Source organism: Papio anubis, chromosome 1 (assembly GCF_008728515.1).
Source record: "Papio anubis isolate 15944 chromosome 1, Panubis1.0, whole genome shotgun sequence".
Classification (NCBI taxonomy): Eukaryota; Metazoa; Chordata; class Mammalia; order Primates; family Cercopithecidae; genus Papio; species Papio anubis.
The window spans coordinates 156173735-156189953 of record NC_044976.1 but is presented as its reverse complement, the minus strand read 5'-3'; the positions used below and the strand labels follow the sequence as shown (position 1 = coordinate 156189953).

Below are 16219 nucleotides of genomic sequence, written 5' to 3'. Positions count from 1 at the left end.
TCCCTGAAACTCTACCCTTTGGTCCCACTCTCTTTAATCTGCTAGTAAAGCTAGTAAACAGTTCCTTCGCTGTAGTCCTTCTCCCTTTCCCTCCCTGCCCCTTCCAAACCTCTTCATGGCCTCCTGCTCCCCAGTCTTCCCACCACCCACTGGACTATGGAGCCAGGCAGGTTGCTGCACACCTAAAGGCTCTGGATCCATGCACCCCAATAACACTTGGCGGTTTCATTTTTAGGAAGTGCTTGTACCCAGGAAATCTGCATGCCCTAGCAGAGAAAGCAGAGGTTAAAAAAAGAGTTGGGAGGCCCCCTGTGAGATGTCAATTACCCACAGGTCACTTTCATGCATGGGCCCAGTGTCTTCCTTCATTCTCCTGTCTCCTGCTGAGAGTGGGACCTCAGGCCCATGTCTTCCAGAAGGAAACTGTTCTATTCTCAACAACTCACGGTCCCCAGGGAAAGGGTTCGGGTAGAAGCACATGTACACTGTGGAGCACCCCCTCCTAGGGAGACCTTCCCTGTTGGAGACCCCAGACTGCAGTAGCCAAGCCCGCTGGGACGGCAGGGGACACAGACCTCCTTGATGAGGCGCCATAGAGCCAAGACACATCTCCTCTCCTCACAGCCCTCAGGAGGAAGCAGAGATGAGAGGGGCCTGGCAGTGGGGACTGTGCCCTGCACCTCCATCCCCAGATTTTTGTTTTGTTTTTGTGATCCTTGAAGTCAGATGATGTGGGTGCAATGGCCATTGGTCTGAGTTCTAATCATGGCTCGCCATTAATTCTGGTGGCACTTTGGGCCAGTTCAATTGCTTTGCTGGGCCTGTTTCCCCTTCTGTAAAATGAGAGTGCCACTAGCTGAACCAGCTATTCTGTAACTTTTCTTGGGTGATTCTCAAATATCCTGTGGAATTTAATTCCAAAAGGACACGTTGAATTATCCTTCGGGGAGGAAAATGGGAATGATGGCTGGTAGCAAGGGCTTCATTCAGGTCCTGGAGAGGTGGGAACTTTGTCTGGAAAGGTAAGTGACAAGTCCCACTGGATAGAGTAGAAGGGGAGCCCGAGGGCTACTATTGTCAAGAAAATGACCACCAAAATTTGTCCATGCACATTCGTTCCTAGGGCGCTAGGTACTGGGAGGTACCTAGAAGAGGTTGGAACACTGCTTTAGAGATAGGCAGGCACTGTCAGTGTACCCCTGGCGCCTTGGTGTCCTGGGGTGATCCAGTCCAGAAGGCCTCATCCCCTAGCCAAGGCTCTCAGGGCCGGCTTTAGAAACGAAACAGGAAGAGGCACTTGGACCCTGGTTCCCAGAGTGGGAGAAAGGGGTGGGCACCCGGGCAGAGGGAGCCCTGGGGATTGGTAGCGGCTGTGGGCAGGGCGGGAGGGCCGGGGGCGGAGTCAACTTGTACATGTGAAAAACTCTGGCGGGGGCCGGGCATTTTCCTTCCTCCTCCTCCTCCTCCTCCTCCTCCTCCCTCCTCTTCCCCACCTTCCTCCACTCCCTCCCTTCCCCTCCCCTTCTACCTCCTCCTCGACCAGCTCAGGTTGCAGCTTCTCTGGGGAACTGCTCACCTTTCCAGAGCAGGGGAAGCTGCCCCGTGCCCGGTCGGAGACCCCAGTACGGCGCAAGGCACGGCACCTAACCCCGCGGCACCCCGGCCGTCGCGGGAGGGAGCGGGCGCACCGCAGCCCCCAGGACACGCGCGGTGAGTCCCGCGGGCGGTGCGCCGGGGAGGAAGGGGAGGTCGGAGGAGGGGGCACCGCGGCGCCGGGTGTACGGAGCAAAGGTAAGCGGAACGGCTCTTAAAGGCGCAGTTTTGCTTTTGCCCTGGGGCGGGAGGTTGGAGGGAAATACCGGAGCGGCGAGAGGACAGCAGAGGATCACGAGGCGTGATCTGTGTGATACTGTGTTGTGTGTTGAGGGGTGGGGGGTACCCTGGAAAGACCACTCCTAAGTTCCAGGTGCTGGAGAGGGAGGGCTATTTTGCAGTCTAAGACCCTGCGCCCCCTCAGGGAGTCTCCATCTGGGATCACTTTGGCCCCTGGGCTCCTGTCTGAACCCTACAAAGCAAAGTTTTCCACCCAGTCCCGAACCAGGCGCTTTCTAAGCTCCCTTCATTCTGGGAAGGGCAAGGGGCAGGAGTCTCCAGAGACCAGAGGACCCGAGAGTGTGGGGCCACATCGCCGCCTTGAAGGGCTTCCTGGGCTCTGGTGAACTTTCCAGAGCGGCAGGCAGCGGGTGGGAGGCCGGAGCCCTGGGAAGAACGTGGAAGGACACGTGAAGCCCTGCAGGTCCCAGTTCTGGGGCAGGCAGGGGTCTGGGGAATGCTGCCTCTTCTCTCATTCCACCCCGGAAGACCAAAGGGGCAGTGCCCCCTCCACCCCTCATCGGCAGGCGCCAGAGGGTTAATGCAGCAGTGGGAAAAGAGGCGGGGGCAGGGGAGAGAGGGGGAGTAGTGGGCGGTGACCTGTTGGGCTAAGGAGATGTGCCTTGAGGATTCTGCTGTAGTTGGGGGAGACCATCAGGAATCTGAAATCCAAAATCGGGTCTGGACTGGAGGCCTCTGTTTTCGCCCTGCTGGGGGCGGGGATTCCCTGAAGGTGTCTGCAGACCTTGTGCTGGGTGGGAGTTGGGCTACAGAGACAGTGAGGGGTTTTCTGCGCTGCAGGGTCAGCGCCCTCTTAGGCACCAGCGCCGCCTCTCTTCCTTCTCTCTGGGCACCTCCTGGCAGTCGGGGTGGGAGGATTGACACTGTGGGAGTGGGAGGCCCTGGAACCTCTTCTGCGCTGTCTGCTACTGTCTCCCCTTCCTCTCCACCCCAGCCCAGCCCTCAGCAGTTACTGGGCCCTGTGACTCACTGACACCACCGGCTTGCCCCTCCTGTGTCAGCACCCGGTGAGCTTTGGCATGTTCCCGTGGCATTCCCCACCCGGGCATGGGCACGCGGCACATTCCTGGACACTGTCCTGAGAGGATGCCTGGAGCGCCTGGTGGACTGGCATGTCCTCAGAGATCCTCTGCCTTTAGCCTGGCCTTGGGAGGGGCCTGAGAAAATGGTGCTGACGGTGCTGAGGGTCGGCGGAGTACAGGGCGACACTGGCTCCAGGTCTGAGTTTGCATCCTGAAGGCGTTCCAGAGAGAGGGTCACCTTGCCACAGCAAAGCTACTATCTCGGGTTACCCTGTCCCAGCCACCTCCTGCACAGCTGAGGAGCCTGTGGGGCTGACCTCCCCCACCCTTAATCTGGGGTATATCTGACCATTAGGTTCCCAGGACTCTCCCCACTGGGTCTCCAGGACTCTCCCCATACCCTGCCAGGAGAATGGAAGAAGCTCTCCAAGCGTGCCAGAAGTTCTTCCCAGACTTATCGTGTGCCAGAGGCAGAGTAGACAAGCCTTAGTGGCCACCATTTGTTGAATATCTACTGTGTGCCAAGCAGTGTGTCACAACTTTATGAAGTAGGTATTGTTATCATCCCCATTTTACAGGTGAAGAAACTGAGTCTCTGAGACCAGCTTTTCCAAGGTCACACAGAGGTGGGATCCAGCCCACTTCCTTCTGACCCCAAGCCTCTGCTGTCAACCCCTGCCCCATTATGGGGAGGTTGCGGCCCACTCTGGGGTTCTCTGGTCTGCATCAGTCCTCGGGAGAAGGAAGAATGGGGGTGGTGCTCCAAGTATTGAGGCTCCCATCTGTCTGTCCTGCACTAGGCAGAGCCAGCCTTCTTCATGGAGCACAGGAGAGAAGGCACCAGATCTGAGGAGCAAGTAGGTTCTTGTTCTGAGATCTCGTGGGATCAGGCTGCCAGCCCTGCAAACCCCCACTCGGGTCTAGAGGACATGGAGCTGCCTTTCAGGGTGCATTTGCTTCCTCTACAGACCCGGACTCTGTCCTCTGCCTACTTGGGCCGTCCTGCACTCAGGGGAATGCGTCCCACACTGTAGGGCAGAGCCCAGCTTGACTCTTCCCAGTTCCTACCCTAACCAAGCCTCTACTTTCTGGGATCACCCTGTTGGGACTTTTGTCCGGCATCTCCATCTACTTGTCCTCTGATTCCTTCTGTTCTTCTCTAACTGAGCTGGAGACCTAAAGGGGAGGGCAAACCTCTGGCCTTGGTGGAATCCAGCTCCAGCATATAGTAGCTATGTGACCTTCCCTTCACTAGCACACTCATGAACTTCTCCCAGCATCTGTTCCCTCATCTGTAAAATGAGGATCATAACAGAGAGGGCTGTTATAAGATTTAAATGAAATAAGGCATAGTGCCTGGCATGTAGCAGAGACTAAATAACCGGTAGCTATAGTGGTTGGTGGTGCTTGTTTGGCAAGGGAATTTCCTAGTGATTGTACCAGGGCTGGTCTAGAGACCAAGGTAGATTTTCCCAGCCCCATCAGGCCAAGCCCTTGGTTAGACAGAATCTTTTTTTTTTTTTTTTTTTTTTTGAGACGGAGTCTCGCTCTGTCGCCCAGGCTGGAGTGCAGTGGCGCGATCTCCGCTCACTGCAAGCTCCGCCTCCCGGGCTCACGCCATTCTCCCGCCTCAGCCTCCGAGTAGCTGGGACTACAGGCGCCCGCCACCACGCCCGGCTAGTTTTTTGTATTTTTAGTAGAGACGGGGTTTCACCATGTTAGCCAGGATGGTCTCGATCTCCTGACCTCGTGATCCACCCGCCTCGGCCTCCCAAAGTGCTGGGATTACAGGCTTGAGCCACCGCGCCCGGCCGGTTAGACAGAATCTTTACTGCTCTTCTAGGTTAGGGAGGAGGGCTCTGTGTAAGAATGGTGGTGGTGGTAGGGCAATGGGTTGGATGGAAATCTTCCAGGAGTGGCCAGGAATCTGTGCTGTGGGGGCCCTACCTTCTAGCAGGTATGAATGAGACAGGCACTGGGAGCTGGAGAGGCAGCAGCCTCCTGCTCTGAGGGGCCTCTGGCAGCGCCTTCTTCCCCCGAGATAGGAGGACCCTCCCCTGGTACTTAATTAATTGCAGTCCCTGTTCTGCTCTGTTGTTCAAAGTGAGTGGCTAGCCTGGTTTCAGGTCCACCTGATTAGGGCACCTTTGGGAAAAAGTCACATTTCTCTTCCTCAGCCCTGTGTCCCACCATAACCCCTTCCGTCCCCTTCCCTGGACTTTTCACCTTTGCCCTCCAGGCATTCCCTGCTGAGTGGGCACTTCCCCATATCCAGAGGGTGGGAGCAGACCAAGGTTAATCTTGTCCTGGCTCCCACAGCTGCTTATACACACACACGTGCATGCACATGCACACACAGGCTGGGCTCACAATAGCTCAGGCCGAGGGTCTGGGACCCAGGAACACTACAGAGCTGGTAGCTGGGCCTGGCTGGAGCTGGCCAGTGGATCAGCAGCAAGTCCGGAAGAGGAAAAGCCGTGGGCGCATCTCCGCCAGACCTCCTGTCTGAAAGAGAGTCCATCTGCTCCTAGAATCTCCACAGCTACATCTGCAGAGGAGGAGGGGTAGTGAGGCAAGTGTGAGGTTTGGTTTTAAACTGAAAAGGGAGGTGGGTGGATTGCTTGAGCCCAGGAGTTCGAAACCAGACTGGGCAACATGGCAAAACCCCAGCCCTACAAAAAAATACAAAAATTAGCCAGGTGTGGTGGCACATGCCTGTAGTCCCAGCTACTCGGGAGGCTGAGAGGGGAGAATCGCTTGAGCCTAGGAGATTGAGGCTGCAGTGATCCATGACTGCATCACTGCATTCCAGCCTGGGCAACAGAATGAGAACTTGTCACAAAAAAAAAATTTGAAAAGGGTCTTAGGCTGGGTGTGGTGGCTCACGCCTGTAATCCCAGCACTTTGGGAGGTCAAGGCAGGCAGATCACTTGAGGCCAGGAGTTCGAGACCAGCCTGGCCAACATGGTGAAACCCTGTTTCTCCTAAAAATACAACAATTAACTGGGCATGGTGACATGTGCCTGTAATCCCAGCTACTCAGGAGACTGAAGTAGGAGGATTGCTTGAACCCAGGAGGTGGAGGTTGCAGTGAGCCAAGATTGCACCACTGCACTCCAGCCTGGGCCAAAAAACCAGAAAAACAAAAAAACAAAAAACAAAAAAAACGGGTCTTGAAGCAAAGCTCCCTGACAGCATGAGTAACCTGGAGAGACTGGACAGCTTGCTCTGGGAGACATGGGCCAGAACTTTTGAAAGGACTATGATGAGATCCTCTTCCCTGAAACTCTTGATAATGATCCCACCCTCTGAGCCTCCCTACCCCCACCATTAAATAAAAGTCTTCCCTAGAAATGGTGGGGTCGGGGTAGACAAGATGACCCAATAATGGCTGGCTGATGCACTCATGATTATTTATATGTTGAGTGTATGTCTCCTGTCCACGATGGGTGGAGGCAGTTTATGGACTTTGGGGTCAGTTCAAATTATACCTCCTCCACTCAGTAACTGGTTGCCTTAGGTTAAGTAATTTGCTCATCCAGGTTTCAGTTTCCTCTTTTATAAAATGGGAGGATAATACTATTATCTCATGTGCTTACGAGGACTCCAGTGAGATAATGTCCACCCAGTAGCTCTTTGCTTTGCCTGATGTCATTATCGAGGAGTGGTGGCAGAGTTAGTGGGCTACATTTGGTAGTTCTCAGTGCCTTTGGCCCACTTGATATTTTTTCTGAAGTCAGGGTCCCTGCAAACATCAGGACTCGGCCCCCAAATTGGGAAGAGAACTCTATTCTTAAAATGTTTCTGGCCAGGTATGGAGGCTCACGCCTGTAATCCCAGAAATTTGGGAGGCCCAAGTGGGTGGATCACCTGAGGTCAGGAGTTCAAGACCAGCCTGGCCAACATGGTGAAACCCCATCTCTACTAAAAATACAAAAATTAGCCAGGCGTGGTGGCAGGCACCTGTAATCCCAGCTACTCCAGAGGCTGAGGCACGAGAATCGCTTGAACCAAGGGAGGCAGAGGTTGCAGTGAGCCAAGATTACACCACTGCGTTCCGGTCTGGGTGACAGAGCGAGACTTTGTCTCAAAAAAAAAAAAAAGTCTACCCTCCCTCACTCTGAGCACTGTTCCCCATCTTATCATTATTGAGGGAAATTCAGACAGAGCTCTGGAATGATTACTGCCCTCACAACTTGCTTCCCTAAAGAAGCCTGCCCTTTTCTGCCTGGGGAGTCTTCTCAGGAACCAGACCTTCTTCTCTTCTCTGGCCCCAGCCATCCAGCACCCCAGGATGTGGGGTGACCAGCCCAGGAGGGGACAGGGCTGTCCTTCCCACATCCTGGCAGGACCCACTGCCTAGAAGCAGGTGGGCGATAGGTGTTATGCTAGAGGGCATCACTCTTGACAGAAGCAGCGCTGGCTCCCAACTCTGCCTGCAGCATGGGATGAGCCCAGGAAAGGGGTCACAGAGCCCCTCCCTGATCTTGCCATGGAGCCCGGCTGGCAGCATCCTCTGCTGTGGCTGGGCTGGGCGCCGTGTTCTGTGTGGATGCCAAACCTGGCATGGCTCCTTCCCCAAGGAAGGTGGCCCTTGGGGAGGCTGTGACTTTCTTGGCTGTGGTACCCAGTAAAGAGAGTGCCATCTCTACGCAGACCCATGCAGTCCCTTCCAACCCTGTACAAAGTCAGAAGCCCACAGTGTGGTTCCAGCTCCGCCCCATCACCCTCAGTGGCCTCGGGCAGATCGCTCACCTTTCTGAGTCTTGCCTTCTTTGCCTGAAACAGGGCGCAGACCAGGGGATTTCCAAAGCCCCTTCGGAGGCTGCTGGTCTGAGTCTCCGACTTTTGCCAGTGCTGCTAATGAGGTGAGCTGTGTGCTGGGGCCCCAAGAGGGGCTCAGCCTCCTGTTCCTCCAAACTGTAGAGCCAGGGGCTTCCCCCAGCTGATATCTGGGTACCTGGTCCCTGCTGTGCTCAGATGGGCAAGGAAATCCTGGAATGCCTCAGCCCTGTCAACTAGGAGGAGAAGAAGTACCTCACAGAGAAATGGATGCTGGATTCAAACACTACATAGGCACGGGATGCTCAAGGCCAAGGGTTGGCAAACCATAGCTCTTGGCCAAGTCCTGCCTGTTTGTGTATGGCCCATGAGCTAAGAATGATTCTTACATTTTTAAGTGGTCGACAAAAAGTCAAAAGAAGAAAATAAAGTTTTGTGACCCTTAAAAATTTTATAAAAATTTGGCGAGGAAGCAGTGGCTCAGCCTGTAATCCCAGCACTTTGGGAGGCCGAGAGGCAGGATCTAGAGACCAGGAGATCGAGACCATCCTGGCTAACCACGGTGAAACCCGTCTCTACTAAAAAATACAAAAAAACAGCAGGCCGAAGTGCGGAAGCCTGTAGTCCCAACTACTCGGGAGGCTAGTAGGAAGAATGAAGCGTGAACCGGAGAGCGGGCTGCAGTGAGCTGAGATCCGGCCACGCCTCCAGCCTGGTGACAGAGGCAGACTCAGTCTCAAAAAATTTTATAAAATTCAAATGTTAGTGTTCATAGTAAAGTTTTACTGGTGCGAGGCCAAATTCATTCATTTACATCTTGCCCATGGGTGCTTTTGTGCTACAAAAGCAGAGTTGCAGAGTTGCAACAGAGACTGTGGCCCGCAAAGCCTAAAATAGTGGCTGTCTGGCCTCTTACAGAAAAGGTTTGCTGACCCCTGCTCAAGATAATCATAGCTCTCTCCAGACTTTGCACTAAACTGCTCCAGGATCTCAATCTAAAAGTACTTTCTTTTCATTTAAAAATAAGTGTTGCTCTTTTCTTCTTATGTAAGCAATAAATGTTCATTATGGAAATATTAGAAGATGCAGATAAGCAAAAAGAAGACATTAAAATCACCCATAATTCTACCACCCAGGAATAACTACTGCTGGTGTTTTGACTTACCGCTTTCTGGGTTATCAGTGTGCTGTGTTTATATGTGCATGCCTGTGACACATGTGTATATCCTGCATACATACAGCTTTTACAAACTGTACACATCTGTCCTCTTCACTTAAAAACACATCTCGGCCAGGTGTGGTGGCTCACACCTATAATCCTAGCACTTTGGGATGCCGAGACGGGCAGATTACCTGAGCTCAGGAGTTCGAGACCAGCCTGGGTAATATGGTGAAACCCCGTCTCTACTAAAATACAAAAAATTAGCTGGATGTGGTGTCATCTGCCTGTAGTCCCAGCTACTCGGGAAGCTGAGGCAGGAGAATTGCTTGAACCCAGAAGGCAGAAGTTGCAGTGAGCCAAGATCGCGCCACTGCACTCCAGCCTGGGTGATTCCGTCTCCAAAAGAAAACACACACACACACACACACACACACACACACACCCCTCAAACTGAACCCTTGGGGGACACCCAGGCAGGGTGCCCAGCAGGCAGCTGGACCCAAGCATCTGGAGCTGAGGGGCTTGGTGGGGCCACGGCTACAGATCTGGAGTCATCAGCACGCGGGTGGTGGTTTCCACTTCGGGAGGGGATGAGGTCACCCAGGAAGCATGCCCAGAGGGGAAGAGCAAAGGGCCAAAGGGAATTGTGGGAGTGTTGACATTCAAGAGACAGGTAGAGGAAGTGAGTCCACCAGACCCAGGAGGAAGGAAGAAGCAGGAGGAGACCCAGGCTGCCAAGGGAGTGGAATCCGAGGCCCAGGGCCCAGGACAGTGCCTGGCGCTGAGCAGGTGCTTGTGAAATGAGTGAGTGACTTTGAGGGGGCTGAACCCTGGTGAGTGAGTGACACGGATAAAGGACATTTAGAGAACAACTGAACAACTATGAGATGTTCAGAGGCCTGGGGGAGGCCATGCAGGCCAAGGAGGCCTCCTGGGCCCGGCCTGGTGGGAGGGAGACGTGGGGCAATCCAAGTGACCAGAAACTGGGAGCTGGTCAGAGGAGCCCAGTGGAGTTGTTGGTGGTGACATGAAGCTGCTTTTTAAAGCCAGTCTCTCAGATTGGAATGAGGAAGGTTGGAGATGACCAGCCAGGGGTTCCTGTCAGAATGTGGGCACTGGGTGGCGTGGGCCAGCCTGGTGGGGGTGGAGTATAAATAGGAATACGGTTTAGAGATGCTGGGAAATCCTCCCCCTTCCCTCCCTCCTCATGAGACGGAGAGGTCTCCAGGGATGCCAGGCTCAAAGGCCCCTGCAGCTCTGTTGCCAAAGTTGGGCATGGAGAGAAACCCAGAGACATGACTGAAGGTCCCATGACAGGCCAGCAGGAGAGCTGGACGCGGGATGTCTGGCTGAGAGAGGGCTACTGGGTGGGTGGATTTGACACTCTTCATTTCTTCTCCGATTTATTGTATAAAAGATGGTAGGCGTCAGTTTCTGTGCCAGAGCAAGTGGAGAGGAAACAGAAGCTGTTTCCTCTGGGATTTAAGGAAGACCTAAGGAAAGGTTCCAGACTCTGGGATCTCAAAAACACAAGACAGTTGGGGAAGGACCTTCCTCAAGGGTCTTTAAAGAGGGCTGCTAAAAGGAGCAGAGAGGGCTCCTCTGGCTGGGAGAGTAAGGCGGGCTTTCTCTGGAGGCAGGAGGATGTGGGGGATGGAGGCCAGGCCTATCCTGGCCCCTTGCCCCTTCTCTAGTCTCTGATCTGGGATGTTCTGTACGCCCAGGACCAGAACTGACAGAAGGGCTCCTTGTCCCATCTTATCACTTGGACATCCTGAGCCTCCTCAGAGAGTGCAGACCAGCTTTAGCTGGGCCCCCAAAAAGGGTCAAAAGGAAAATACCAGAAGATGCAATATACCTCTATTCCTTGAGCCTCAGGAAGCCAGAGAGCAGCAGGGTGGACATCAGTAGGACTGAAGTGGAGCCACACAGAGGGGCTAGATGCGAGGTCGTGTGGGGTCAGGAAGGGTCATCTGTAGGAGTCAAGGCCAACATCTGAGCCTGAGTAGTGCACCTGCCCTGCAAGGCTCTGAGAATCTTCCCTGAGTGACAGAGCCAGGAAGAGGGCCACAGGCCCCTCCAAACCCCATCCCCACAGCTCTGGAGGCCCTAGCTCAATGCATGTTGCAGGAGGAACTTCTCATTCGGGTTTTTCTCATTCCAGTCCACTCCTCAATGTAGGATGGCGCCTCCAGCCCCAAAACCTCCACAGACCTCACTGGGGGAGTAATTGCTGGGCAGGACACTGCTCCCACTGCCCCAGCCCATCTCCCACTGCTGTCGGGCCACATGCTGGCTAGAGGAGGAGGGTCAGGTTTCAGCTGAGGCCTAGAGTCCAGCTTTCATATATCATTTGCTAGTCATTTGAGGGCTCACTCTGTCTTAGGCCTTGGGTCAGGCTCTGGGGGTGCAGTGAGGAGTCACGCCACAGTGCTTGCCCTTAAAAAGCTCACAGGCAAACTAGGGAAATGACAAGTAAACACTTATAGGACAGGGAGCCAAGTGCCCTGTCTTGGGACGTCAGAAAGCTGTGGGAACACGGAATAGGGACCATCACCTGGCTGGGGACAGTGGAGTTTCAGGCTAGAGGAGATGCAGAGATCCCCATGGCAGGATGAGTAGCACGTTGTTGGTCTGTCCCTAGTCCCCCCTCCATCTGCTTGGGTACCAATCCCTGTATTCCTGTTCCCTCTGAGACCCAAGAGAACTGAGGAGGAAGCATGTCCTGGGGCGTCTGGGGCTGGGTGATTAGACAGTCTAGGCTTGCTCTAGTGTGGCCAGAAAGAGGACAGGGCCAGGCCCACCCCGTTCATGCTCAAGTCCCAACTAGGACAGGAGCTGGCCTGATGAGAAGATACATCTAGAAACAGGTCCCTGGCCTGCCTGAAAGTGGAAGGAAAGGCACCAACATTTATTGCATGTGGCAGTGTGTCCTGGATCTTAAAGGTGACTAAGATGCGGTCTTTGTCCTTGAGGGATCTCATGTGTCTATCTCTGTAGAGGAAAGAGGCTTAAACAAGTCATCATGAAACAGTGGCTCGATGGCCTCATTCAGTCACTTGTCCATGCGTTCCACAAATGCTGAGTACCTGGTGGGCTCCTTACTCTGTGTAAGGCACCAGGGAAGCAAAAATGTTAAGGCCCTGTTCTTGTCCTGAAGGATCTCACAGTGTAGTTATGAGTGTGTGCTGGCTGCTCTGGAAGGGACAAGGAGGAAGGATCTCACTCTACCTAGAGGAAGAAGGTGTGGTCACGCATAGCCTCCCAGGGGAAGTGACCCGTGAGTTGAGTTTGGGAGTGGTTTTACCGAGGGGAAAATTGAGGAAGGGCATCCCAGGCCAAATGATTGCAAAGCCGTGGGGTGTGAGTGGAGTTTGCTCTGGGAATGCCAGGTACATCTGATAAAACCAGACCCTTTGGGGAGGGGTGACAGCTGAGACTCAAGAAGACAGGGATCCAAATACAAAGGCCTGGTCTGCCAGCCCCTGGAGTTTGGACTTTTTCCTGAAGGCAGTGTTAGCTTTGAAGGATTTTTTTTTTTTTTTTTTTTTTTTTTTTGAGATGGAGTCTCGCTGCAACACCCAGGCTGGAGTGCAGTAGTGCCATCTCAGCTCACTGCAAACTTCGCCTCCTGGGTTCAAGCAATACTCCTGCCTCAGCCTCCCAAGTAGCTGGGATTACAGGCGTGCACCTCCATGCCGAGCTGATTTTTATATTTTTAGTAGAGACAGGGTTTCACTATATTGGCCAGGTTGGTCTTGAACTCCCTACCTCAGGTGATCTGCTCGCCTCGACCTCCCAAAGTGCTGGGATTACAGGCATGAGCCACCACCCCAGGTGCTTTGAAGGATTTTTTTTTTTTTGAGACGGAGTCTCACTCTGTCGCCCAGGCTGGAGTGCAGTGGCACGATCTCAGCTCACTGCAAGCTCCGCCTCCCGGGTTCATGCCATTCTCCTGTCTCAGCTTCCTGAGTAGCTGGGACTACAGGTGCCTGCCACGTCGCCCGGCTAGTTTTTTGTATTTTTTAGTAGAGACGGGGTTTCACCGTGTTAGCCAGGATGGTCTCGATCTCCTGACCTCATGATCCGCCCGTCTCGACCTCCCAAAGTGCTGGGATTACAGGCTTGAGCCACCGCGCCCGGCGAAGGATTTTAAATGGGCAAACGACACCATCAGAAAGCAGTTGAAAAAGTTAAGTCTAGGACGCTTATGGCGGTTGAATTGGAGGCCAAGTATTATTCTCAGTTAGCAGCAAGGAAACTGAGGCATAGGGTGTCTTCCCAGGTCACAGCTACTAAGTGGGGTTTCTTCCATGACCCCAAACTGCAGAGAATTTTGGAGAGCAGGGCTAGACACCGTGTGTTCCTCACTGCAGGACATTTCTGGTTGGAGTGAGACTCTAGGAGACAACGGTGCATTTGTCTGGAGCAGAGGTGACCCTGATCCCCACTTTGCCTCCTGAGCAGACATCCAACAGGTTTGCCCAAATTGATCCCGGAAGGCCTTCCCCGCCTACTTCCTACATTCCAAACAGAGGCTGTGGGAATCCTCCTGGAGCTCCAGGACTGTCCAGAGCATCTGTTCATTGGCAGGGTGACTGCAGGCCTGGCTATGCTCATTTCTGACCACCCTGAAGATTTCAGGCCTGCAGCCTCTCTCATCTAGGCTGGGGCAGGGCAAGGTTGTGAGGAGGCCCCAAGGCTTCTGCTGCTGATGCCACCACAGCTGCAGGCACCTAAGCGGTGACTGGCTTCCCCTGAGGTTTGTCCCAGGCTCTTGGAGACTAAGGCCTCCAGCTGTGCAGAACGGGGTCAGCTGGAGGATGAAGGAAGAGATGGTATCTGCAGGCTCCCAGCAGGCACAGTTCTCCCTGGGAGGAGGGAATGGCTCTGAGGTCCTAGCTCATGACGACTGCAAACTTGGTCAGCCATGGCCTCTAGTTCTTTGAAATTCACCCAAAGCCCAAAGTGGCTGAGTGACCAAGGCGGGGGCAGGGACTGGGAGACAGGGTGTCATAGGGATCCTGGCTGGTGGTCAGCCTTCGTGACTGAGGGGCAGACCCTATGGGCTTCAGATAGTGGGCAGCCGCAAGTTACATCCCCCAACCCCTGCCCCTGGGCCCACAGAGACCAAGATTGAAAAGAAAAGCAAACAAAACAAAAAGAGGGACTTGGGGATGCATCTAACATGTGCCTGGAACACAGCAGATGCTCCATATGTGCCTGTAAAGCAGACATGTGCCTGCTGTATGCCACCAGCACCAGGCATAGAGACCAATGTGCTCCAGGTGAGGGAGACAGGTGAAAAGTCATGCCCCATTGAAGGAGGGGCACCTGGTGGTCCTGGGGGTGTGGGGTGAGTTCCGGGAAGCTCCTGAAGGCCCCAGGGACTTGTACAGCATGTAGGGGACAACGAGGAGGGGCAAAGCCAGAGAGGAAGGGGCCCCAGATCTTGAAGGGCCTTTAGGTGCAGGCTGGGGAATCGGGGCTTTGTTCAAGAGGAGGGCAAAGAGGCATCTTGAAGGGGTTTGCTGAGAGGAGACTCCAGTCCTGGCCCCAGGAGCTTAAGAAGTGAAGCTGGCTTTCCCACTCTCCAGTGTACAGCATCCCAGATTCCCAGGATTCTCCACCAACCTCCTTCTCCACCTCCATGGTCTCTAGGTCAAGGTCTCTCAGGGGTCCGGCCCCAGGGCAGGTGTTAGGTCTGGGGCCTGGGACAGGTTGTCCCAGCAGTCAGTGGGCTGGGAATCTGCCCTGTCTGGACACTGGGGCCCTGGGGCTGGCCGGGCCTGCTCTGTGGAGCTTTCTTTCCTCCTAAGATAGAAGATGGAGATTGTCTGCCAGGAGCCAGGGTTCCCTGCCTTGCACGGGCCCCACCCTGAGTGGCCCTGCAGTTGTCTAAGGAGGGGGGACCCTGCCTCTCCGGCCCTTCTCCCCCTCACATCTGCCAAGAGATGATCCTGCTCCCTGTCTCCTGGCCCTCTTCTATCCTGGAATCCGAAAGAATTTTTCAAGAAGGAAGTCTGCGTGGATGTTTGATGAAGTTTATATGAGGACTCTTTTTGTCTGGGCAGGAACTTGAGAGACGAGAGCCAAGCTTTGCTGGACATCTTCCCTGTGCCAGCGGTGTGTTGTGTTGGCTCACCCAGCATGTCCACTCAGATACCACTGGACATTGAAAATGTCACCTGCTCAACATCCAACTCCTGGTCTTCCCACTGAAACCACTACTCCCAGAATGCCTTGTCCCCTCCAGTGACTGTTCCATCCCTCCACTCCGGCTGCTTGGCCAAAACCCTGCAGAGTCATGCTTGACTCTTTTCTCACCCACAACATGCAATCCATCTGCAAAGCTCTTTGGCTCCACCTTCAAAACATAGCCTGAATCCAGCCACTTCTCACCACCTCCGCTGCTCCACACTGGTCCCAGCCACCACCAAGCTCTCTCCCCTGGGCCTCAGCAGCAGCCTCCTGCCCGGGCTCCCTGCTCTCCCATTGCTCCCCTTGTCTATTCTCAACACAGCAGCGTGTTAAAGCCTCAGTGAGATCATGTCAGTCATCTGATCAAGCCCTCCTTACCCCTCGAGGCCCAACACAGCTGCTCCGCGCTCCTATCCAGCATCCTCTCCAGCCACATCATCATCCTGCAGTGAACCAGACTCACTTCTGCCTCAGGACCTTTGCCCCTGCTGTTCCCTGGCTGACCTGCTTCTCCCAGCAAGACTGACCCCCTCACCTTATACCTACTCTGGTATTTCTCCTCTGGATTTCTCCTGAGATGTCACCTGCTTCTCGGGGAGGCCTTCCTGACCACCCTGCTTAAACTTGCAACTGCACTTCCCACACCTTCCCTCTTTCCTGCGTGAATTCCCATCATTGCACTTGTCACCATCCATCATACTGTGTATTCATTCTGTGTATTGTCTGCACCTCCCTGCCCCTGATGAAAGGTATTAGGAAAGGAATTAATATCTGTTTCATTCATCTGTGATTCTCAGGGTCTGCAACAGTGCCTGGCATGCAGCAGGTGTTCAGTGATTGTTGAATGAATGATTGGAGCCAGGAGTGAGAGGGGTTTTATAACATTATTGCGATTCCACAGCCCGCTAGTGGTAGCACCAGAGTTTGGGTTTGTTTGACATGCAATTCAGAGTGGGAGAAAACAGTCAAGCCTAGGCCACAGGGAAGGGGCAAGGGCAGGGAGGGCTCCAGGCAGGAGAAGAAAGGAGCAATATGGTCACGTTTGTGCACTTCGCAACAACCAGGAAACTGCTGCATGATCTCGAACAAGTCATTTCCCTTCTTGGAGCCTCAGCATCTTCACTGGGCAAGGGATGGGGATGGAGGGTGTGTGAGCATC

At 54.1% G+C, this 16219-nt stretch overlaps 1 protein-coding gene across 1 annotated transcript in view; it reads left to right on the top strand.

Annotated features, from left to right (window-relative positions):
* Positions 1–1472: 1472 nt before the first annotated feature.
* CDK18 (cyclin dependent kinase 18) overlaps positions 1473–16219 on the top strand; it is a 28862-nt gene continuing 14115 nt past the window's right edge. Inside the window, exon 1 of the mRNA XM_009188887.4 lies at positions 1473–1710. The gene's annotated coding sequence lies outside the window, so the exon portion shown is untranslated. The remainder of the gene's footprint in view (positions 1711–16219) is intronic.